This window comes from Melanostigma gelatinosum, assembly GCF_949748355.1.
Source record: "Melanostigma gelatinosum genome assembly, chromosome: 5".
Lineage (NCBI taxonomy): Eukaryota > Metazoa > Chordata > Actinopteri > Perciformes > Zoarcidae > Melanostigma > Melanostigma gelatinosum.
In genome coordinates, this window is record NC_136638.1 from 21,952,534 (window position 1) to 21,979,730 (window position 27,197).

The 27,197-nt window shown below is 42.0% G+C and overlaps 1 pseudogene across 1 annotated transcript in view; it reads left to right on the top strand.

Annotated features, from left to right (window-relative positions):
* Nucleotides 1-27,197, top strand: part of LOC306777906 (ecto-NOX disulfide-thiol exchanger 2-like) — a 113,285-nt pseudogene that overhangs the window by 52,849 nt on the left and 33,239 nt on the right. Inside the window, exons 4-6 of the transcript in view lie at nucleotides 6,917-7,066; nucleotides 18,176-18,382; nucleotides 23,469-23,702. The product of the transcript in view is annotated as an ecto-NOX disulfide-thiol exchanger 2-like (transcript). The remainder of the gene's footprint in view (nucleotides 1-6,916; nucleotides 7,067-18,175; nucleotides 18,383-23,468; nucleotides 23,703-27,197) is intronic.

The window sequence follows — 27,197 nt, forward strand, 5'->3', positions numbered from 1 at the left end:
AATAAAGCCCTCAGGAGAGCAAGACTCCGCAAAAGCTCATCCAATGGGCTGTTTGTGATGTCAGCTACAGCTAGACTCTTGGCGAGATAACATTAGGTTGTGAATACTTTGTAATGTCCCCGTAGGAAAATCTGTTCTGGACTCTATCCTGCAGTTCCACAGAAGATAAAATCATAAAACATCACATAGCCTACATGGAAGAGTTTGCACGTAAACACCTTCTGACAATGAGACATATTGCACAACCTTTATAGCCAACATCCTACATTACGTTGCAAAACCCATGGCCAACATCCTACATTGGTAAAATGACGTGAAAAAAGAGGTGACGTGTGTACACAGAAGATGTAATGGACAGTACATAAGGCAGTTACAATGATGTATGTGATGATAGGATAAGAAACCCAGAGGATAGAATAGATTAAGTAGGATATGTGTCAACGAGATGTGTGCATGTTTGGATGAGGCATTAATATGTATGCGAGTTAAGTGATCCTTGTATGTAGAGTAAGGAGGAGCTATGGGATGATACATAAATGTATGTCATGTATGTCATAATAATTAATATTTCATTCATACAACGATGAGAATGAGTATTTAGTCTCTAGCTCGTCCTGCAGAGTGTCCGTGTCTATTACTGACCGCGTGCTGTAATTCTGCGATGGTTAAAACGCCGTCCAGAACAATCAGTGGCGTTGGAGAGGAGCACTTTGAATATTTCATCCCACTTCCTCCCAACTGCTGGAACTGGAACATTGCCAGCAGGGGTTGCTCGCAGGAACAGAATGTTAAACTGACACTAACTGCTGGTGGGAGAACTGTGTAGTGTGAATGAATTAAACCGTGACCTAGTTAGTGATTATTTACCCTGGATGTACATTTATACATGGAAAAAGGGGTTTGTTAAACAATATGCTTGCTGCCAGCTTTAAACCCAAACCCAATTTGAGTTCATGCTTCATGAGACACCACATTTTCTTGGTGCCTTTTGTTTTCTTATGCAGCCACTGTAGTTAGTTATGCTCTATCAGTACCAGGCCTGTTTTCCAGCCTTGTTTAGTCTTTTCACTTAAATTAAATTTAATTAGAAACATCAAATAGGCCTTGAAATGTTTTAAATGTTGCTTTCTCAAAGGTACAAATACTAACTATTCGGTACTGCAGAACGTGTGTCTCAGCCAATTATGTTGTGGCAAAATGACAAGACGAGATGGCAAAAATGGTTTACATATGCACAACATATGATCACATAATCGATGAGGTCAAAACATGAGCTGGTTTTGTGAGTTTTAAGCAACTCCATGTTGTAGCTAGCTTGGGAATGTTCACATCAACATAACAAAATAAATCTCCTGAGATGAGGTGAAACACAGACGTCGGACCTCGCTCTCTGTTGAACTGTTATAGAGAGACAACATATCTGTGAGGCTCATAACACACATCAATTTTAACAATTTGTAAAAATTCTATCATCCAAGTATTTATATTCCTATTATATACATTCAGAATCAACTGTCAATTCAACTGATTCCTTTATCAAGTAAAATAATAAAAGAAAGCACAGGCTGTTTTATGAGATCATGTTTCTCAGATAGCAAGCTGCAATAGTAAACACAAGTAACACAGAAATGTCACTTTCGTAGTTCTACGGGAGGAAAACAGTCAGACAAACAAGTCTGATGTGCAGGATCGGCTTTTTAGAAGAACAACATGCGTTGTGATTCAAAGCAGTCAGTGAAAGTGAGGTTCTTTGGAACGTCAAGGTCTGTCAGAGGGATGATGTCTGGTGTACATATATATATATATATATATATATATATATACATATATATATATGTATATATATATATATATATACGTATATATATATATATATATATACGTATATGTATATATATATATATATACGTGTATATATATATATATATATATATATATATACATATATATATATATATATATATATATATATATATATATACGTATATATATATATATATATATATATATATACGTATATATATATATATATATATATATATATATATATATATATATATATATACGTATATATATATATATATATATATGTGTATATATATGTATATATATATGTATATGTATATATATATATGTATATATATATATATAAACAAACAACAATCCTTTGAATCCTATTTCCATGAGGCTCGCCTCATGGAAATAGATGTTTATATTACAAGCAATAATGGCATCGATTGGCTGGTTTGGACCTTTATTAGAAGTGTTATTGGCTGGAGGCCACAAGGCAGCTGCTCATAAGATATGTGAATGAATTTAATCTCTCTTTCTCCCTGTTGCACACACACACACACACACACACACACACACACACACACACACACACACACACACACACACACACACACACACACACACACACTCACTGCCCTCACACATAGAAATACAATTTTGTTACACACACACATATGCTCATACTCTGTGATTCGATCTACTGCAGCCATCAGCGACAGACTGACTGAGGCTAATATCCTATACGGTAAAGTCAGGGGGAAATGAATTGTGTCAAAATGAATGATGGAAATTGTGGTTCATAAAAATTTCACAGAGTTTAACAGGTGCAATCTATGCAGAACAAATGTGATAAAGTTACGTCCATCACAATGCAGGAAATCAAATGAAGGATTCTTTATGGTTAATTGAGATTGAAGGGTTTTCGAGAGATCTCAGGAGGAGGGAGATGCAGATGTGGAGACAGTTGGCAAGGTGAGTAAAAGGCCAAGTTCCAGGAGGCTTAGGCCTGTCTGTTCATCAGAAGATATTACCCATATTACCCAACATGCCTCACAGCGGCTGTCCGTGTCCCTCCGACCGCCACCCATCGCTGACTCTGCTGAGCGGGAACATTTACTGTGGAAATCACAGTTAGAGGAGGGAGAGAGGGGAAGGGATGTTGTGTCAAGGCAGAAAAGGGAGTACGACAGTGATAGCCGAGAGCTCAGTGTAGTCAAATTTATACTTTTTCATTTGAATTTCATGTCTCTGCTTCTCACACACAGGCCCTCTTAATAAAATGCATTTACATATAACCTCCAGGAAAGATTTTACATCAGAGATAAAGCACCAGGATGAGAATGCACCGTATGTGTAAATGCTTTAGAGCAGCGCCATGCACAGTAATGAAGGAGCGCACAGAGAAATGTAGTTGTGTTTTTTTTTAACTAAGTGAGCGGGAGAAGAAGAGATCAGAGATAAACAGACATAGAGACTGGCGGCCTTGTGTGGGCGGTCGGAGAACTCGAAGGTTTGTCTTGATGCTTTTGTTTGAGGGCACTTTCATGATCCCAGGGTCTCGGAGGAGTTTCCCACTACAGGCCCCTTTTGCACTGAAACCACTCAAACACTAGATCATCGTTAGTGATGAAACATAAAACATGGCTTCCGGGCTGAAGCGCCATTGTTGCCATAGCGATGAGAGAGCCGGAGCGACTAGAAATCCCCTGGAAGTAGAGAGAGTAAATAATATCTCATCACACACACACACACACACACACACACACACACACACACACACACACACACACACACACACACACACACACACACACACACACACACACGTCTCTGCTGCTGCTGCTCTCTGCACATGCTCTGACAGGACGGCTGAGGTGTGTAGGGTGGTGCATGTGGAAAAATAGGATTGTTGTTTCAGGTCAAATAGACCTCACAGCATTAAGGAGTGAGCACTTATTGACAAGTGTTTTGTCACCATAGACAGATTCAACTTTATACCAAATGATAGAGATCGATGGAAAGTGAGTCGGTATTCAACGCCTTTAGGTTCGATCCCCGGCTCCGCTAGTCCATGTCGATGTGTCCTTGGGCAAGACACTTAACCCCAAGTTGCTCCTGTAAGCTGTGCCTGCTGTGTGTGAATGTTGTATGAATGTTAGTTCGTCCTGATGGGCAGGTGGCACCTTGCATGGTAGCCGCTGCCATCAGTGTATGAATGGGTGTGAACGATGACATGAAGTGTTAAAGCGCTTTGAGTGGTCGGAAGACTAGAAGAGCGCTGTACAAATACAGTCCGTTTACAGTCCATTATTTACAGCAATGCCGCTAGGATGGCTGGAAATAACAAGTGCCACTCTAATTTATTGAAAATGTTGCGAAACAATAAACAAACTTAGGCCACTTTGGGACTCCTATGAATCAAGGAACTGAAAGGAGGAGGAGATTGTGAAGCTGTTTGCTGACGGGGAAAAGAAGGAAACATGAAATGTTGATTTTACAACGTGGGTCCAAGGTATTTGTGTGTTTCAGCTTGACAGTTTATTTTTGCATAATTTCTTGTCGTTTTACAGTCGGTTGGGTTGTAGCAGCGGTCTCAAGATTTTGGGCTTGAAAACTGTCAGAAATTTGACGCAGCCCCGTCCTTGGTTGACCAAAGATCCCCCAAATCACACAGTATGAAAAAACAACACCACCAACCACCGAAATATGCCCAGAAATCCAATCTGCTTCACCACCACACTCAATTTAACTGATTTTACAGATAACATTTGTACCGTGTCTTATATTAGCCGTGTTTATAATTATAATATTGAACTTTTGTATTTATTTAAAAAATAAGAAAGTGTTTTTTTTTTTAGAAGATGTGCCAGAAGAAATATTGAACACAAACACACAAGGGCTTAATTTGAGGTGAGTCGGCCATGCTCCTAATCAGATTAGTTCTTACTCGTGATTTGCCCTCAGTTAACATTTAAATTGTGAACACAACAGAACATATAAACCGCATTTTCGGCAGATTTATTTTTTTTTGCTCGTGTAAAGGAATATCAGATCAGAGTCGGATCGGATTATCACGGCCAAGCAATTGGAGCAAAACAGATGTTAAAAAGTTACAAAAAATAAATGTGCGGGCGGAGAGGGAAGCACAAACACACAGCTACTCAGCCCTGAGCAGTCCGATCATGTCTGTTGAAAGTACTGACCTGAGTTCAGGTCGAAGGTGAAGCCGGCATGTAACCCTGGAGAAGACTTTATGTCTGATCTCGATGTTCTGGGTCACAAAGAGCCTTGTTTAATCCTTTGTGCAGAAAGTACGAAAAGTAAGAAAAATCCAGGCACACACAAGACCGCAATTTGACAGAAAAATGAATGAAATACATACATAGGTGTATTCATGTAACATACATGCACACGGGTCAACAGGTCTTCATGCTCGGTTTATAAATGCTCACGTTTTCAGACGACTGGTCATATCTATTCAGGATGTAACACGTGTGAACCGTCGGTGGCGCTGAAAAGTCATGCGTGTACAGAGTAACAATAACGTCACTGCTGAACATTTTCCAACCCTGCAGACATTTGGTTTCTTTTCTTTTCAACATGATTGATCAATCAGAGTAAAGTGAAGTGCAGTGAATATATCACGTCTTCTTTCTTCCCGAGTTACCTCACTGTTGCGGCGTAATGCCATTGAAAGCGCAGCCTCTTGAAAAGTCTTATTTACGGTGCGTCCTTGTGCTGATTAGACACTCTCCGATACTCAAGTATGAGAGGTGGCTGCCAAACTAAATCAAACCCAGAAGACAAAACATGGATGTTGTGAAAAGGATACATTACGTAACAGGGTTGCTATACAGCAGCCAGCTATTGTTTTTCCACAACAAATACCGATGTGATCACGATCAGCGACGTCTGCGAACCACCCCAGACAGATACAGGGTAGAGATACAGTTTAAATAGAAAACATCCAAGAATTGGATCAGATTTTATTGTGTTTCTCTTTTACTGCTTCACTTATCTCTCTCCCTCCGTGTTATCCATCTTCCTCTCCTCCACCTCACCAGAAGAAGTCATTCATCGCTCTGCCATCCGAGCAGTGTTTTCATTATCACCTGCCTCCTCCTCCGTCTGTCACCTGGCTAAAGACGGATGCCGGGGTCACCGGCAGGAGACGGAGACAGCCAGAAGAACCAGCGCAGTATCGTAGCTCTTCATCTTCACGGTGTCTAGTTCCGCAGCGTTGTGTCACTGATAACTTTCTTTTTTCAGCTCTTCCCTCTACTCCGCTGCATGATCAACCTAGATTCTAGTCCTCTTGAGCGAACATTGCCTCAGTGTTTCGTTGTGCTTTCATTTCAGTTTTGTGTCTTGTCAGGTTTTTGTCACTCATGGGAATAGAGACTTGGCTTGCAAGGCATTACATGTACACACACATGCACACAATGACATCCTTTTTCCTCCCCGGTTTGCTGCATGTGCAGTGGGGACTCATGGGAGATGTATTCCCACATCAGAAAAGGCCGGCAATGTGTGCGAGAGTGTACGGATGTGCGTTTGTGTGCCCAGGTGCACTCTAAATCAGTATCTGTGAATATGGTGTCTGTTTTCTCTCTGAAAGTTCTTTGTGATGTTACAGGTCATCATTCAAAGACTGAAGAGGGGGAGATATAGGGCAAGTGAGAGAGTGTCTAATCGAGTAGTTTACAAGTGAGAGAAAGAGACTTCAAGATAGGAAGACAGACACCAGAAGAGAGAGAGAGAGAGAGAGAGAGAGAGATAGGAAGAACGGGAAATAGACAAGACAAGAAGTAAAAATAGTTTAAATATTCATGTTTTTCGTCAGATGATTTATTCATGAGTGGCTGATATATTCAGTTATTTATAAACTTCCTGCTGTTGACAGAAGTGTTGCTCACGGAGGAAGTACACAATGTAAAATGCAACATGAAGCAGCCAGCGTGTGCTCTAATGATGTCACAGCAAAGGTTAGCTGTGACTGAATAGCAGTTAGGCGACAAAAGCTTATTTCTTAAAGTGTGTGCACTGAGTGCCGCCGCTTCCCACTGCAGCTCGCTGCCTCACTTGCTCTGTATTCTCATCCATGTTTCTCTCCCGACTCCAGATTTTGACCCCAGTCTTGGGCTGATGACTGGCATTACCCCCATAAATCCCATGATGCTGGGCCTGGCGCCCCCGCCCCTCCCCCGGGAGGCTCCCGTTGTCAAGGAGATCATCCACTGCAAGAGCTGCACGCTGTTTCCTCCCAACCCCAGTAAGTCTCCACTGCCGCCGTAAGAGATATAAGCTGACCCGTCCTCAGCGAGCCCGGAGCATGTTTTATTTACTGCTGCAGTATTGTGCATTATGACTCATCTCTGTCCTCACTCCGGATAGACACCTATGCACCACTCAGCCAGACATTGTGTGACAGTGAAGAAGAAGAAGGGAGTAGCCTTCCTTAATTTCACCTTTAGTAGTTCTTAGCCAGCAGAGCGTAGCTGATTTGCATGCACATTTCATCAAGAGAGGAGACTTGTGCGATGCCTGTGAATGTATAATTGGAGGAGTGACCTCTGTGAGCACAGAACACAGCGCTGCTGTCTCCAATATGCCAGGCCAAAGAGGTGATGGACTCTGTCCTCGTCTTAGCTCAACTCACCCTTATCTCTCGCCACCTGCTTGGCTCTATCGTACCATATACACATATAGCTCTCTCCCCCCCCTCTCCCTCTCTTATGTACTGCATCTCTTCTCCTCCCACCTCGTGCTTAAGAGGTCAAATCCACTTAATTACCTGATCGCCTCTGAGTGTTCCAGGTCAAAAGGTCTCTGTCAGGCTTTGACTGTTGCATATGTATATATGGACAAACACATCCTCTCTTTTTGCACACACACAAACACACATATATGGACATTTTGTGCATCGAGGTATGAAATGAATGGGGGCTGGTGGGAAACCATACCCTTGAACCGTCACAAAATAGGGTATGACAATAAGGATGAATGGGCAAAAAGTCTGTGCTCTCATAACTGAATAGTTAAAATGTCATTATTATTTATAGCTACTGTACTGTCCCCTGTGGGCCATTATAGGTGGTTCATGGTAATTGGGTTAATCTTTCCACTTTGGTCTGTAGGAATAAAAGGAGAGTTTTTCTTATTATTGCAAAAAAAGCGAGGAAGCTCCCCGCCTGAACCAGTGGAAAAAGTCATTGTTGCAGGTGTCGAATGAACGAAATAGCAGGTCAACAAAAGTTAAACAGCCAATATCAAATAAAACGGAGCAACAGAGGAGTGGAGTAGGGACTGAACACTATTCCTTTCCTCAGTGGTGGATTTGGGAGCTCCCACGGGGGCCATTGCCTCTGTGACAACAAGACCACAACACCAGTCCCCCTTATAGCCTTTCATAAAAAGCCACTGCAATGTATGGCTAGATGCAGCGCAAATGTATTATTTCAAAAGAGTTGCCAATGAAGCATCTAAATTAGGTGATAAATTAGGTGATATGACAATATATGCTGTGAGATGATTTCTCTATACCATTTATATTACCTTTTTTTATCTCTTTATGGGGCCATTGTGGGTAATGTTGCAAAGGCATTATACGGACTGCTTGGAAACAATATGGAGTTTATGGTCTTTTGCATCAATGCGATGGAGTCCCTTGAGTTGTCAGATGTCTAATTTACATCCTCATCTGGTTATCTTCCCGATGGAAACTTAACATCTTACAATATGATGTTAATGTTTTCCAAAAAAGTGCTTCTCAAACTGGGAAATCTTCCGAACATGGAGGCACGGATGAGACAAACAAACATAAACTTCCGAAGTCAACGTTGACTTATTTTGTCATGTTAGTCATTCATGTCTTTAGTCACTCACGAGTCAGTCAGGTTAACCTGAACAACAATCTTTTCCTAAAACTAACTTCCTGTGAAGATGGTTTATTTTGAAAAGGCACTATGCGTGTATCAAGCATACATTGACCAGAACAGACTACTGAACATATTCTAAAAGGCCTTTAATGTTTTTTATTTCATGTTCATCATTTAGGTAATAAAGTCATTGTTTTTTGACATTTGTTTGATATTCACGTGCAAATAAACACAACTTTTTTTTTTTTTTTTTTGTGTGTAGGTGTGTGTGTGTGACAAAATATGTAAAATAAACAGCTAAGAAGCTGAAGAAGATTTTTTTTTTTAAAGAATCATAAACATGGGTTCATATTGTATGCAGCTAAGTTGGTACAGATGGCACGGCATTAAGGTTCAGGACTACATCTCCTATGGGCCTCGGAATGCAAGCACTCATGCAACTTGTAAAGCACTTTGGATAAAAGCATTCACCCAGTGGTGTGTTAAGATATAATGTGGGGTGCACATTAGGCTGCTTGAACAAAATCTCTCACTTTAAACCTTCCCTCCATCACAGCAGCATCTTCACACATCTTTAAGATATTTCCTGCAACACCTTCATTCTCGCTCACCTCATGTCTCCTTCTATTCATTTTCTTCCCTTTTATATTTGTATTCATTTAACAGCGTACGAATGGTATTTTTTTTCTTTATAAAGCCATATATATATATATACAAGCTGACTTTTATGTGACATTTTTATACCGTTTTTTTTTACTTTTTGTGTTTTTGTTAAGTCTGCTATTTGTGCTTTCATGTGTGTGTAAAGTTTAAACTTTTGTTTTTATGGAGACATTGTTGCTTTTACATAACTTGCAACCGATGCAGTGTATATACGTAGTGGTAGCCAATTGGAAGACTTTGTTCCTTGTGATGCTTTAAGAAATAAAATCATATATTACAACATCTAATACAGGCATATAAACTAACAACAGAACATACAAACTCCCTCAAACAACCAGTATAGACAGTAATGTAAACAACAGTGACTGAAACAATGATTCAAATGTTTAAATATGTACTGGATACACTATAAACCCATGTATCTCACTGTTCACATCTTTGCCTTTTTTAAGCCATTTTTGCACTAAAGGCTCTAAAATCTCTTCATGTTTTTATTTCTAATGGCAGTGTATTCCGAATTTGTATGCCTTTTAAGGGTTACTAAGGTATTATCAACCCTATTTTCCCATGTTTTTGTGTGTGACTAAGAGGGACAACAATTTTTGAAATTGGTCCAGTGTTAAAGGACGCTTCAACCGCCGGCTGCTAAACGGGCTGCAATGTAATCATACCATCCTTGTACATCCAATAAAAGTGCTTGTTGTTCCGCTGATAGGTTCAGATTGTCATTCTAAGTGTCTGACAACATGGTGGAAGGGACCCTACTCCTCTTTTGTGTGATTCGGTTTGTTTGTTATTGTGTCATGTGACTTGTTGCTGGAAGACAACAGTGGAAATGTGATCGAGGGTTAGATAGAGGAGTATCAGTGTATCAAAACACGTAGTTTAGCGGCATGATGCCTCTGACAGCTCTATCTGTTTAACGTTTGCTGCCAGTTCTTCCACTGATTGGACAAAATCGGCGTTAAGTGCATTTGCAATTACCATGCTATCAGAACTGATCACTCCATTTACCTTCAATTGAGTTACCGTATTCATTTTCTCTGATTACTCATTTAGTGACTCCATTGATATGGCTGAAGATAAGCTATTTATCCCTGAGAGTTTTTTGCTGTTCCCAAGTCCTTTCAAAATAAAATAGAAAGTATCTGTGTATACTTCTGTGGAAATGATTTGTTATTATACAAGATCTTTCTTTTTCATTCGTTGACCAAAGGAGAGATGGTTTGTTTTTCTTTCCCACATGTGAATGGCTTTATTCATTTTCTTAATTGCATTTATGAGTGAATCCATCAAAAATGTTGCACCATTTATTTAAATCATATGTTAATCATATATATGCAGAAATGAATCCCAATTTATATTTCTTTCTTCACACGCAAACTTTCCTTCTTTCTAATCTTTGTCTGTTGATTGTTGCCATGTCACCTTCAAGGCAAGACGTGCGCCATAGACGAGAGTAAGGCCATGTCCTCACTACTCCGTGTCTAGTTGGATGCAGAGTTGTCAAATAGAAACGATCTCCGTCCACACGGGAGTTTCCAGCATTATTCTCAAGTTGATTTGCATCCACACGGCAGCCTTCGAAGGCGGACAGCACGTGACCATTAACGTACACTGGGCATGCGCGTGACGGTGTCAACACACGCCGATCACTCGCTTCCTCTGTGTTGTTGTCTGTTGTTGCCGTGGGGGCTGATGAATGTAACGTTAGCTCCGCCATTGGGGTATTCCTTCATGAGATACGGCATCAGGGGATAAGCTGGGTCACCCAGCAGAGAAACAGGCATCATCTTCGCCCTCTATCAATTCTTTAGGGCATTTGATCCATCTTTTAGGGCAACATCATGCAACAGGTCCGACTCGCTAGCTTCTAAGCTAATTTTAACATTACCGCCAATGGGGAAATGCTAACCGAGATTAGCATTAGCGAATATAATATATCTTCGTACATATTTTCATAAAGAAATACTTGCAGACTAAGGTCTCTCAAGGCTACCAAACGGAAGAAGTAAAACGAATCAGCGTCTCTCACTCGTCTCTCACTCGTCTCTCACTCGTTTCCTCTGTGTTGTTGTCTGTTTGTCACTCGTAGCTCTGAATAGCATTTATTGCTAACTGTAGCTTCAGACCGGCGCTCCGTGGGGGCTGATCGCCGATGGTCACGCAGCTAGAATAACAGCTGCTTCCTCCACATAAATGCAGACTTTTTACTGCACAACAGCTGCTGGTACGCAACAGGTAATACAGCGTGCACAAAACCGGCGCTCCATAGCGGATAGCGTCTCTGGACTCGGGAATTGTCGCTGGTCGCCCGGCTGTTTGTTTTCTTCCGGGTACGGGTCACGTGATAGTGAGTGTGACGAATCAGGGACGGAGACGTCATGGTTGCCAAGAACCAATCCAGTAGCGAACACGGGTGTGGGCGTAATTTATTTCTAAGCACATCCGTGTCCGACCGTCTACACTCAACCAAAACCCCGGAGTTTTCAAATACCTCCAACCTCGGCGGAGTTTTCAGGCTCCTCCGTTTAGGGTGCTCCAAAACTCCGGCGTGGTGTGGCTGCTCAGTGTAAACGTAGCAAAGATGGAGTAAAACTGGAGTAGTATGGACTAGGCCTAAGTAGAAAGGTTAGTTTTCAGAGGAAGCCAATTTACTTCCAACATGAAAGAGAAGCACTTTTTTCCCTTTTGAAAGATGCCGCTGTCGCCTCCTACAATAGACCAAGAGGCTGTCAAAACAGTCCCTTGAAACCAATGAGAAGGCATTCCTCAGTAGGGGGCATTTTTAGAGAGAAAGAGGGCAAATGCCATCTAAATTTAATGCTGCAATTTATTTGAACAGATGGAAAGACATTCACCCAGAACCGAGCAGAGCCATTGAGGAGATTTCTGGGCTCACTGGTAGGTTTCCGCTGTAATTGAAGCCTCGAGGGTTCTTCTAAGGGGGTCAAAGCGTGATAAAGCTCCCCCACAGGGGACAACGCAGGGGGCCACAGTAGATAGCTGACGTGCATCTTTCTTTAAATGTATTCTTTAAATTGGAGCATCATAAGGTGTGTGTGTGTGTGTGTGTGTGTGTGTGACAAATAAAAAAGGGAGAAAACTGAAAAAGTGGACAGAAATGTTGCTTTGAACAGTGTGTCAAGTGAGAGGATGATTGTGAGTCAGTGCTCTATTTCCTAAGGTATTTGTTGTGTGTGTGTGTGTGTGTGTGTGTGTGTGTGTGTGTGTGTGTGTGTGTGTGTGTGTGTGTGTGTGTGTGTGTGTGTGTGTGTGTGTGTGTGTGTGTGTGTGTGTCTGATGTGGATAGAGGACAGCAGGTTCCATATGGCAGCTATCACAGGAAGAGCAGGACCCCCACCTACGCCACCTCGGACAGCGAAAAACATGAAGTTAAACTCAGGCACCATAACAAAACCAACCCAGAGAGGGTGCCTGAAGGGAGGAGCTTCAGTAACCTTGTAAAACAGGGCCCAACTGATCCACATAACACCAATCAGTCAGCTACAGGGCAACGGGAGACACGGGTTAGTAACAGGGAAACCCAGATGACTCCAGGGGTCATCTCGCCTATATATCAAGATCCAGATCCTTTTCTAAATGTTTATAAAAAATCTAAATTGATGTGAAATTGCCAAGTTTAGTAAATTGTTGGGATTCCTCTTTGGTGTTATAGATTTATGTTGGTGACATTGTCATTTATGCATTATTCCACTTAGCACCTTAAATGAGCAGTGTTTAACACTCTGAACATGAATAAAGCAGCAACTATCTCTGCAAATATACAGTGAAGTAATGTCTACCTGAGCAGAAAACGAAGTCTCTGTCCCTCTGTGTGTCGTTATCAGAGCTTCTCCTTGCTTTGTTGACATTGCCGCTGCTATGCGCTGCTGTCATACAGCGGTTACAGCTGATAGTGCCGTCCTGACCAACTGCTTCGTCGAGGAAGCGTAGCGCCCACCCTCCGGTTCCCCCTCAGGTAAACACTGTTAGCACTGATAACTATGAGCCGCCTGCTCAGCCGTCGACATGTTGAGAGCCGTTGAGAGGCAATAGAAATGCTCCTAATCTCGGATCTTGCACATTTATAATGTAAGGGTGCAGATTACACACGTCAGAATCTGTTTACAGGTCTTGCGGAGTGCAAAGTTGTATAAAGCCTGTTGTGGCGCCAGAGGGAGCTGTGCAAAATCCAATAAATTGCCTCTAGTGTCGTTTAGGGATGAGGACCACAAGCTTGAATGTCTGAAAATTAAAAACATCAGTTTGGAGTGATAAAGAAGAGCGCTTACGAGACCTGAACCTGAACTGTTCAACAAGTAGCATTGTGGCTAATGCATGCGAAAGGAAGAAGATATCTTTGGCTCTGCTCATTTTGATCCTCTGTACGTTTTACAGCAGTGTTACTGGAGTGCAATGCTAAATCTGAGTACTGGATTGCTTTTGACAAATTATATTATTTTTCATATGGGATTGAACTGTTTGTCATTAACATTTATACTCTACAATATTAGTTATATTTGGAGGGCTGCAATAAGTTTACTTGATCATCTGTCTGGCAATTCAAAAAATGTTTTCTAGCCATCAGGCGATGAGTGTGTTCGAATGTAGGGATACAATCCCTAATATTAAGGGCTTAACTTTGGTTTTTGTTGTTGTACCCATGCTGTTGTTTTTAAATGACAAAAGATACACTTGTTTTGTATTTTTTTAGTATTTAGTATTGAGGGAGAGCGCTGCAGATGGCAGCCGTTAAACAGGCTGCAATGTAATCGCTTGGGGCAATTCCACACCGTCAATTCACATCCGCTAAAAGTGCTTGTTGTTCCCGCTGTCTGGCTCAGATTGTCATTATAAATGTCTGACAACATTATGGAGAGGAACCTGCAGAGCAACAAAACATTTTCTTTACTTTTCGCTTGATCGATCTGTTTGTCATTGTTTCATGTGATTTGTTGCCTCAAAACATCGGTGGGAATGTGCGAGCAGGACAGAGGAATGCCTGTGTTGTCAAAATGTGTTGTTTTAGAGAACAGAAGGTGCACTTTAGTGCCATCTAAAATATTTTTCAATGTCATGTCTGAATATTTAGCTGATTTTGACAATGTGGATTTCAGATTTCAGAGCGAGACTTTTTTCCGAACTGAACTTTAGACACAATAACGGACAGACCGGATAAAGCAAAAAGTAAAGAAAAACGTTGCTCTATTCATTCCATAGTGTCAGACACTTAAAAACAACAATCTGAGCCTGTCATTGCCAAAAAAAGAAGCACTTTCAGTGGACGTCCGTTGACTGTGCAGAATGGCCCAATAAGTATGATTACGTTTAACGGCTGTTATCTGAAGCGTTCTCCGTCAATACTGAACCGATTTCAAAAGTGTCGTCCCCATTTGTCGCTCGACACAAAATATGAGAAAATAGTGTCCAGGTTGAAAGATACCAAAGTTACACCTTAGGGAGGCAAATTAAGTTAACAGGTGAGTGCAATCACCGATCACTGTGACTTTACCGTGCATGGAATCACATAGGTCTTACTGTTAATTTGCTGTCACCAAGCCATCCCTTCGACTTTTTTTTTTACCTCTTGTGTGTAAACGAAGGTTGTATGAAGCGGTTCTTCGATGTCCTGTCAGATGACACAATATGCCAATGCTGCATGATTAAAGAATGAATACATTTAACTGAGAGGATTATATGTTAAAACATCTATAAGTTCAAAGTTAAGTAAAATCTGCAAATCACATCACAATCAATAATTTGGCTTTTATGACTTTAACGATTGATCGACAGCAAAAAAAATGTATAAAACATCCCACAAAAACTTTCTGCAAATCCCTGAGCAGCCTTATTTAAATGTCTTTCGTTGTCCAAATGTCCAATCAACGGCTCATGGAACTCCAAACACAACTATTTTTGTAAAACTACAAACTTCGCTAAACAAAGCAAACGGAGCATTTTTGTTCTGTGTTTTATTGCGTTTATTTGGCCTGATATAATTCAACTTGTTCTGGGACCATACAGAGTCTAGAGAGGTGATTACATATTCCTTTGGTGCACAATAGTTGTTCACGTACCAGTAATGTTATTAAATGTCTTTTGTCGACGGCACACTCTCCATTAGCCTTAGTTTTTTTTCCACACGGGGTTTGGACTTTGCCGTCTTCTCTTAACTCAGACAAATTTCAGAGTTGCTTAAACTTTGTCTCTATCTTCTTTTTCATGACTCCCATGCACACAGACACAAACCCATTTTTGTCTCCGGCCCTTTAAATGCTGAAGACCTACATTTCATTCGTCGCTTTAGGGAATTTCTTCGAGAGTGTCTTTAATAGTCATCAGTTCCTCCTGCTCTTCTTCTTCCAACACTTTTTCATTGATGTCAGACTTGTCTGTCTGTAATTACCATCAAGTTAAATACCAAAGATGCCTTCTGTCGACGTGCCTTCATTTCTAAAAAGCTCCCAGTGTGGATTTCATCCTCCTTTCAAAGCCAAATATTTGGTAATGCAGTCACACCTCTAGTGCGTCTGGAAAAAATGGGTTTGGTTTTTCAAGGCGGGCTTTTTTGAACCAAGGCTGTCAGCTAAATGTCAGATTGTTGCCTTGTTGTCCTTTTATATTGTCCCCCTCACTCATCAGCAGAACCCTGCCAAAAAGTGCAATTTTCTGCTGACTCGTGCAATGAGGCGCTGCATGTTTTAGCCGACTGCAAAGTAAAGGCAGGGAAACGATCACCTTGGCGCTGTCCTAGTGTTGGAGTGTGTGTCTGGGTGCCTGAGTGTTTTTTTCTGCCTTTGAGTATATGCGAGTGAGAGGGAGCAGCCGTGAGTATGGGCATGTTCCCCTTTTAATGCCATCATCATAGCCAAGGTCAGGGGACGAAGGCGTTTGGGCCGTGTGCCAGAGCAAGCTGTGACATGAGCAGGGCCCAGTCATGAAGTCCCTTTGATGTGTTTTACGATAACTTGACCAAAGGAGAGATGGGTTGTTTTTCTTTCCCACTCAGCTACAGCTACAGGACTGAATAACGGCTCCTCTTGGGCCCGTTATTTAAAATTTCATGTCCAACTTATTGAGTACTGAATGAAAAGTGCACTGTATTTTTTTCTAATTTAGGTGATTGATGGGAAGTATGATTTAGGCCACAGCTTTATAGCTGTGGTAAAGTGGTGTCAGCAGCTCAAAGTGTACATGAATGAGTCATACAGTTCAGCTCAGCTCGAGTTACTTTTCACTGCTGTCCAATTTGTTCTGCGTGTCAGTCAGCAAATGTCACTATCAGTTTCTTTAGGCTGCTGTAAGACTATTATTCCCAGGTTCTTTTTCCTACAACATAGGGGCACAATAGTTTTTGGATATCTTTGGATATTCAGTTGAAGGAAACGATAGTTTTGGATAGGTGTTGACTCAACTTGATTTCTGAGGTTGCAGTTTGTGCTGCTGTTGAACTGTGTTGTGTTACACAGAGAGTTTGTTCTATTATTCTGTACATCACATTCATATTAATGAGGGCAAACGAAAGAAGCCAGCCATGATAACCCCAAACTTGAGTTGTGCTTTATATCATCTTTTCTAGTTTAGATAACAGTGCTCTCATTCAAGCCCAGATCAATCAGTTTCTTAGTTTGACTTGTGCCGACCGAACCACTCACTCATATCATCCATGGAAAGCCTGCTCTTTCTGAGATTAGATCAGTCAACGTTTATCTTTGTTCAGTCAGTGGCGTCCTTCATGCTTCAAACGATTGACACAAAAGGATCAGCCTCTCCCCGGACCGAAGGATTGGATTTTCATGCTAGGGATGGCGTGACGTGATTATCTCTGTAATATGAAAATGATTCAAGCATATTGTTCCATGTTAGAGCTGATCATTATATTCCCATCATGGTATGGTCATAGAGAAATCTTTCTTCTACTGTACAGAGTTTTATTGTCAGATGTGTTGCATGACCATATTAGGCCAGTTTTATTTTCCCTTTATTGCCTACCATGTAAGATCAAACTCTACGGTGCTTCTTTAAGGTGGTTGTGTGCCTCAGGTACAATCTGTTAAAGGCTGAACCTGGAAGTTACTGTTTGAGGTAGAATTGTCCTAATCCTGTGTTCATTTAAATATATGTGACTTAAATGTTGAGTCATTTTAATGTTTGATGCATTTTATTGCCATTTTACTGTGTTATTATATATAATGTATACACGTTCTTGACTCCCTAAGGGAGAGAAGAGACATATTCATGACTACCTCTGCTGTTTCAGCCAAACACTGAAACTTTTATGTTTTCACAAGGCTTTTTTTATTTTTTACTCCAACTAATAGAACTATGTTCGAGTTTATATTAAACGAGCAAAATCAAACGAGTGCTCGCTGATTGAACTTTGCAGTTGTACAGTTGAAGAACTTTCAGTTTGAGTGTTGGCACAGAAAGCAGCCGGAGTAAGTGATGTATGAACAGTGGAAGTTAGAAGAGCTGATTGATTAAATAAATGGAAAGAGAAATTGAAAGCATAAAAGCATTGAAAGATACAGAAGATCTTTGAGGGCAGATTGTCGATGTTCGATACAAGTGAAAGGATAAATTATGAACTTTATTAGAAAGCAATGCAAAGCAAACCCATCCCTCTGAGCTGGACTGAAATTGGAAAGCAGACTGAATCCAAATGTCGGCTTTACTCAAAATAAATATTCTGATTTCTTTCGTGATTAAATTACGTGCTGAAACTGAAGTTGTAGCGTCACTGATTGAGTGTTCAACCAACTGTTGGGTTGAGACTACACTTGCACCTTCAACTCAAATAATTTTGTCTCTTTTCTTCTCTTCTCCATGTTTGACAGACCTTCTTCCTCCGGCCATGAGGGAGCGCCCTCCGGGGTGTAAGACGGTGTTTGTGGGCGGTCTGCCCGAGAACGCCACAGAGCAGCTCGTCGTGGAGATCTTTGGACAGCGTGGGGAAATTGCCGCCATCAGAAAGAGCAAGAAAAACTTCTGCCATATCCGATTTGCTGAGGAGTTCAGTGTGGACAAGGCTCTCCTCCTGTCTGGTAAGATAAATTCACAGAAACCAGTGCGGTTTCCTGTGTGGTGTTTGATTATGTATTTTACTACAGATGGAAAGTTTTATACCTGGTTAGCGATCTGTAGCTTGTTGTTTTTATGCCAAATCCTCACTGCTGTCCAATAGAAACCCCAACAAACCTCCAACCTCCTTATTTTTAGGAATGTTTTGGTTTACATTGGGCTTAAAGGTCAGAGGATCTGAGTTTTCTTTCTTATCCGAATGGACAATATTGAATCTCCAGAGACCTCTTGTATTGTCAGTCCACTGCTACCTCGGGTGGAGGAAGAATGACGAGCTGTTAACCTTTACTCTGATGGAAATGAAAGGACTGATATCCATCATTCAGCACGGCAATTCTCACGCCTCACACATTCAGGCGGGAGCGTTTGACAGATGGATAAATAGATTGGGGGGATGGATGGACTGATGGATGGACTCCATACAAATTCTTTGGAAGCGAACAATACTGGATATTTAGTTGAAGGAAACAAGAGAATCGGCCAGGCGTGGAAGCCAGAACAAGACAAAACTAATTGACTCTCGAAATGATATCACTCACCATAATTTAATTTGCATATTTATCATTTGTGCGTCTCAAATTGTATGTAATCTTAGTTGCATTTTCTACATCTGTGGTTCGCTGGTAGAACTGCATGACTTTGAATCTATGCAGCTGCGGTTTTGTCTTTCTCTTATTATATTTATATTCACTTATTATATATTTTATGGTCCTTATGGATGTTTCGTTCTGCACATTAATCCTCCATTCTGTAAATGGAGTAAATGAGCTGCATTTACAGGTCAAATTTCCTTGTGTACCCTTTTTAGAAGATTGAAAAGATTGTCTGTCGTAAAGGATCAACACGCGTGTTTACTTTCTTCAATTAACTTTGTGATGCAGAGAGACGGTGCAGTACAAATATTTACAGAGTTCCATCCAGTTATCTTATATTTCACCTTGTTTGATTACAGAATATCACACTGCTGCCTTGTAGTCACTGTGTTAACACCCGATCACGTTCTGTGATGGAGAGCAGCGTTTTGCAACGAGCAGAAGGCTCACAGCGGAGATGGCTTGACGGCAACTAAACACGCCCCATCACGAACTTGCAGGAGGCATTTGTGTGACAGCTTACATCGACTCGGTACTCGCCAGGGGTCTCATTTATAAAACAGCGCGTCGGATCGACACTAAATGTTTGCATATGTTCAAATGAGGAAACGCAAATGCGACAAAGAACAAAGGTTCAGCCTCACATGCCGCCCTCAACCTGAATGTTGATGCATAGAAATGAGCAGCTGATCAGCGGTTCTTCACGGGGGAATCGCTGCAACTACCGAGAGGAAGAACACTTGTCTGTGTACAGTATGCTGTATCTGTTCCTGTGGAATAAACCATCAATTAATCAATAAAGCCGTGTTCACTGCAGCGATTTTACTCACAAACACTTAATTAAAACAAAGATCGCTCTGTTCTGCAGGTGCTATCTTACAGCTGATAATAATTCCATCAGCTGACCAAGAGTGTCTGTAGTCCTCTGCGCTCCTGGGTGCAGACAGCGCTGATGAAATATTAAGCAAAATTGGATTTGAGGTTTGAGTTGGTTTATGTCTTTTATAATGGAGATGTGCTTATAATTATGGCTCAATAGTACAAGCACAAATACCACTGCTGGTTTGACTGTTGATGAAGAGAATGTATAAGTGCAAAGTAACGTGTGATATGAAGTGAAATTAACTGTGAGAGGCATCGTACGTGTCATGATGTCTCCAAAATGGCCGTACGTATGGGTCAGAGTTTCTGTACAGGTGCTCACATTCTCCCGCCAGGTTTGTTTCTGTACGTCATAACGGGAGTGATGTAACGGTTATAGATCAGACCCCAGGCCTTTCTGTTGTTCTTTATCTGCCTTTTCTTTTTCCAACTGTCTTGATATGTTCAATAATTTGAGTTATAAAGACTTGGGATAGGTTGAATATTTTTCAATCAAAAACTTGCGCGAATGCATCTTCATCCCGATTTGGCAGAATTGTTAGAGCGATTTCTACAGATTCTAAAATGTTCTCATACAACGGTTCGTATGATATCTTGCGAAAAGTTGCCCCTGATTTTTTGTGTGTTTTCCTACGAAAGCAAGCAACACGTGTCTGCTCGTTACATGCACACGTTTTTTTTTAAATAAACTTCTGTCGTCACAGTTCCACTTGGTTAGGTCTCGGAATAGATCGTCAAATCTTTCAATAACTACTGAAGTGCGCAAGTCACGTGACAAAGACATCAACGTTGACATCTCGTTTCGCTTGGGGAACAGCGGCCTCTTGGCTGAAAGATCGCCATTTGTTGGACCCCTCCACCTCCTCTCCTGCCCAAAATGCAGAGAGACACAGGGAAACAGAGGGATGATAGACGGTGATTTTAATTCAAAAGAAAATGTTCAAAACAAAACTTGCAGAGCGGGGGAGTCAAAAAATATCCAAGAAAAAACAGAACGGGCAAAACACAAAATAGGATCAGGTAAATTAAGGAAAAAGCACAATTTTCCAAATGTGAAAACCCCTGATGTCAATGTATATAGGAGATATCAGTTCATGTTAGGCAGCGTCTTTTCTAGACTTCCAAGTAGTCAAACAGTTTCTCCAGTTGTTGACTGAGGGTCATGCAGCTTGACTCTTTCATCAATTGGTTTCAGGGCCACACCACCGGCTGCTCACATTTAAAATCCTGAAAATCCTTCTGCCGATGGGACGCTGCTTTAACTGCTCCTTGAGAGGAAGCGGCCTCTCTTGTTTGTCATGTGAAACCAGCTTATGACTCTTTTCGACTTTTATTTCATCTCCATCCAGCAGCTCCTCCTGCACAGATGCCTTAAATCTTTCTTTGCTGGCCATATATTCCCTCCTCACAAAGCTCATTTAAAAGACCAGCCACTGCAATAATACCCTCTGCATTATTTAACGTGTGTGTGTGTGTGTGTGTGTGTGTGTGTGCGTGTGCTTGGTTGTGTGTCTTTCTGTGATTTCATCTACCTCTACCCTACAATAAAACTGGAGCTATAAGTCCGTATATTAGCCAGATGACAGACCTGTGTAGCTTTCTCATAAATACTACTTTCCGTAAGACTCTGGCCTCTTCTCCCAAAACACACTCGGACACACACACACACACACACACACACACACACACACACACACACACACACACACACACACACACACACACACACACACACACCACACACACTACTACAGCAGCCTCGGCACACTGAGGTCTCCCCTTATCAATCAATTTCCTGCATTTCTGCATTTTACTACTGCATTTTATTTCTTACACTGTTCTTAATTGCTGTTAAATCTCCTTTTCTTTTGCCTTATGTTTTGATGCTTTTAATGGTTTTAAAAGGACTGCACAATATATCGCCATTTCCTCCGGGACCGAGTTCGTGCAAGGCGTACACTATAAAACGCAGATCGGCAGAGATCTTTTCCAGACGTGGTTTGTGTGCGAGTAATTGCAGAATTGCGGCAGTGTATGGTTGATTGCGTGCAGCGCAATGTCTCAGGGAGACATCGATTCAAATTTAGAAAGTGTACAATATGTCGCCATTTCCTCCGGGACCGAGTTCGTGCAAGGCGTACACTATAAAACGCAGATCGGCAGAGATCTTTTCCAGACGTGGTTTGTGTGCGAGTAATTGCAGAATTGCGGCAGTGTATGGTTGATTGCGTGCAGCGTAATGTCTCAGGGAGACATCAATTATTGTTTCAATGTATGTTTTAAATCTCCTTTACTTTTTACGACTGAATTTTATTTCTTACACTGTTTCTTTAATTGTTTTTAAATCTCCTTTTCTTTTGCCTTATGTTTTGATGCTTTTAATGGTTTTATGTGAAGCACTTTGAATTACCTTGTTGTTGAAATGTGCTATACAAATAAACTTGCCTTGCCTTGCCTTGCCTTGCCTTATGAAATATTGAAGCAAACCGAGAGCCTTGAGCAGGGAGAGCAGACTCCAGACACAACCCAAAACTCTTTCTTCTGCTCGCACCGACATCCAACTTTACCTTCGCTTTCCTGCGATGAGAGTGTGTGTTCATGTGGAGTTGGAAGAAAGGCCCAGGCCTCTCTGAGCTTGTTTCCTACAGTTTCTGAGTTCACACTGCACTGTTGACACCCATTTCTTTCTCACAGAGCATTCGGACCAATCAATTACCAACACAAATGTGATTGCACTTCGCACCTACACACACGCAGCGGAATGAGCTTTGAGTGTCGGGTGGGGGAGGCAGTGAGGCGATCCGAGGCCACCACCGTAATTAGTGTCTCACGCTCGTGTACGTGCGGGACAGAAAGCTCAAGTGACTTGCTCGGCTTTTGTCGGTCTACGCGTCGGTCTATACACCTGGAGAGCAGCTGCAACAACAGCAACACATGGGGAGAACGAAGAGGATGCGATCCGGTCGTTGTCTGAAGGCAAATGAGGACAAGTTGATCAATTTATCTTTGTCAGTGTCTGTGTGTGTGAATGCAGCCTTTTGTCTTCCTATCTGTGTTTTCTGCCTATTTGTGCTTGTTATCCTGTCTGTGCTTATCTCCGTCTATTTACTGTACATCTGAATTGCAGTGGGTGTTGATATTTCACCCTGCTGCGACTCTCATCCAATCAATGAAATCTCTGAGCTATCTTTCATGTCCTCTGTTTTCTCTCTATCTCCACGTCCGTCTTTTCACCTTTTTTATTCTCTCCTTCTCGTGAGCACGATATATCTCAGGAACACCTTTTAATGAATTTCTTCAACTCTGGCACAAACGTCAACTTGGACTTACGGTTGAACTGATTCGATTTTGATTGTCAAATGTCACTTTGACCTCACAAAACAGGTTTTTGGGCCGTAACTCAAGAATTCTTCTGCTAATTATGACATTTTCACATGCCTAATAGGATAAAATGAAGAAGGGATTTCGGACAAACATGGATGTAAAGTGCAACGTGACTGGTTGGCGGAGTCGTACAACTGCAAGGCAGTAATTCTATTTATCTCGTCTTCGACCTCTCCTCCTTCTCCCATAGGTTACCACGTCCGTTTGGGCTCCAGCACGGACAAGAACGACTCCGGCCGTCTCCACGTGGACTTCGCCCAGGCCAGAGACGACCTCTATGAGTGGGAGTGTCGCCAGCGCTTGTTGGCCAGAGAGGAGAGGCACCGGCGCAAGATGGAGGAGGATCGCCTCCGGCCGCCCTCCCCTCCTCCCATCGTGCACTACTCGGAGCACGAGTCCAGCCAGCTGGGAGACAAGATCAAAGGTTGGTCGACAAACATGTCACTCACTTGATACACCGCTTAAATCCAGACTGAAGTATCTCAACTCCCCGATGGATGGCCAGGAATTTTGGTCCGGGAAACTCATATCGCCCTCAGGACAAATTGTAATAACTTTGATCAACTGATTTTTTTATTTAGTGCCAATTTGTCCAACAGACCAATTCTAGCAAAGAATGAATATCAGCCTCATAGTCCGGGAGCCGTGGGGTCGAACCTTGTTTTGTCGGATAAAGTTTTTTTCTTTGCTGTTTCTTGTAGCTTAGGGATACGTATTCAAAATACAAGAGGGTGCTCGGTGATATCCCTTGAGCATTTTCAGATATTAACCCCTTCTTGCCCAAAATCATGCAAAAACTAGATTTATGATATTTCATGCAATATACTTGATTTAAATGCATATAATTTGTTGCCTACAGTGATTATTACAAGCTAAAAACACTCAGTTAATTCATATAGTGAGTGCATTGTGTCTGTGTATGCCTGTATTGTCACATTTTTGTTTTTTTCCAATTACAAGACAGCCATGTGCTTCGTTTAAGACCATTTTTTGTTTACAACTGGTCACTGCTTACAACAGCTGCCATCAAAAAACAAGGTAAAAACACTGTAAAAGCTGGCAGTGAGATTGGTTATGGATTCAGAAGTGTTCTGTTGGAGGTTCACCTGCGAAGAGAATAACAAGCTGTTCAATTGAGTAAGTCTGCTGATCGAGACAACATTTTAGTGAAAATCACACAGGGAAATGTATAAACCCTTTTTTATATATTAACAAATTTTAACATTTTATTTACAGAGTTGGTTATGGATCCAGTGCCTGAGGAGTGTTACTTCACTTGGAAGTTCAACTGCCAAGCGAAGACGGAACCATTGATATCTTCAGGACCAGTCAGAATAACAAACATTATCCAGTGTAGTAAGATATATGGGGATGAAAAACACTTTGAGCTTCAAGAAGCATTAGATAACAACAATGAAACCACATTGAAATGCCATAAAAGTTGTGTTTCAAGTTACACCTCAAAGACTTACATTGAACGGCACAAACGTCAGAGGCCCGGAGAAACTGAATCAAATGTTCCTTGCAAGGTGACCAGGCGCTCACGGTCAGGAGGGTCAGCTGAATGTTTTGATTTTCAAAAGCACTGTGTTTTCTGTGGTGAGTTTTGCAATCTTAATGTCGACAAGAAGAACCCCTCCAGATGGAGGGCTGCATACCTATTCAGAGAAGTGGAAACCAAAAAGTCTCTCTTAGAAGTTTGTGGAAAACGAAATGATGATGTTGCGGAAAGTGTCCAACACCGTCTTCAGGGGGCAATTAGTGACCTACATGCTGCAGATGCCCGGTACCATGCTGACTGTCGACAAAGATTTCTCTCTTTTCGGTCACTCCCAGGGCCGGCCACTACTTGTAGAAACACAGATGACACTGATAATGAGGATAGTCCCTTTGCATCAGTTGTAGAGAAGATGACAGCTGACCGGTCAAGAATGTGGAATTCTGTTGAACTTTTTGCAGCCTATACAGACCGTAATGGGGATAGGCTTTCCAGGAGGACGCTCATCCGACAACTCCAGCAGACATTTGCCAGTGAGCTCCTGGTGCTGTCCTCACCTGGCATAGCTGATATCATTGCTTTTCGTAGTTGTGCCTCGCAGACTATGAGACTTGTGAATGAAGACGAGGATGACTTGGAAAGCATTGCAACGCAAGCTAGCAAGCAAATCATTCAGGATGTGAAAAACATTGACATGGACAAGGGACACTACAACATCAGCATTAATAAGGACATTGCCAAAGAGTCAGTGAGTGACTTCCTGTTGATGCTGTTGGCAAAGTTGTCCCCAAGGCTAGATAATACCCTTCCTGCACTGCTCATAGGTTCAATTGTCACAAGTACTCTCAAGTCACAGGCAACTTGTTTGCAAGTAGACCTAGCAGGAAAGATGGTAGAGTCCAAGAAGCTTATAAATAGCATGTACTCCTATGGTGTCTGCTGTTCATACACAGAGTATCGCAGGTTCAAGAAATCTGCATCTCAGGCAGCAGTAGCCGATCTGAAGTTATCTGGCATATGTAAGGCTGAAGAGGGTCTAGTTCAGGCAATTGTGGATAACTTTGATGCAGATATATCCTCGCAGAATGGGAAGCAGTCCACACATTCTCTGGCTGTTCTTCTCACACAGTACTCACAGAACCGAGAAGAGGGTGAGGAGCAGACAAATCCCAAGATCAACAGGATCCCTAAAGAGTCACCAGATGTTCCATATGATGTGGACATCCACAGATACCAGGGACCCAAACAGCCTTCAATGCCACCAGATGGAGCTAAAAAGACTGTCTGCTCCCTGAAGTTACTTGCTCAACAAGCAGTCGTGGTTAGCAGATCTTCAGAGGCCAACCTTAGTTTTCTACAGGATGTTCTTACTCAGTCCAACTGCCCGGATTCCTACATCCGGGCCGAACGTGAGGGTGACTGGCTTCTCCATCTGACCACATTCCGTAAGATGCTTCCCTACTACTTTGCAGCTGGCCATGTCAACTATGCCAGGTATGGCCTCTACTACCTCCGTTGCATGGAAAAGCTTCCTCCATGTGTCCAAAGCTATTTCCTCCAGGGGCAACATGTCACAAGACACCTCAGTGGAATATGGAATGGCCTGTGGAGTGACCTGTTCATAGAGTCCACCTTCATGAGGTATGGCCATAGTGCAGGGGGGATCATTGGGATAACCCTGAAGCCAGAGGCACTAAAGATCTGGGCACTGAGCCGCCACATCTGCTGCAAGATCGAGTCAGACATGAGGGAGATGGAAGAGGAGACAAATACTTACAAAGTTCAGCTCTATCACAAAGAGGAGAGTAAAGCCAGGGTTATGGCAGACGCCAAGGACAGGGCTAGACTTTGTCAGAAACTGGATGCCTGCCTCCATCCATTGGAACCCTACGAACATCCAGCAGACAGCATTGTGAACATCACCAGCGGGAAGATAGCCCCACCACCTGTCAATGTAGACAATGCCGTGCAGATTGGAGAGGCCATGTTAGAACATTTTGAAAAGACCTTGCCTGAGGGATTCTACTCCACCATCTCAAAGAAAGTGAAAACAATGACACTAACAAAGAAATCCATCCAGGTTGGAGACTCCAACTTGTGTGATATAAATGTAATCTACTCAAGGGTCATCGCACTGTTCTCCAGTGACCGCAGTGTTGACGTGAAGGATGTTCTTGCCTACGAGCTGGCACCAGTCCCAACTGCCATGTTTACAGAGGAAGGAATGCGACTTTGCAAAGGCAAGTCCACATTGAAGAAGTCACTCCAGGTGGAAGTCTCAAAGAGGAAAGCCGGTGATGCAGACATCACTGTCATTGATGGGTCAGCGCTTCTTTGGACCATTCACTGGCCAGCTGATGGCACTGTAGCTGATTTCATCAAGAATGTCAAGGCACGGCTAACTTCATACCTGCTAGAGAG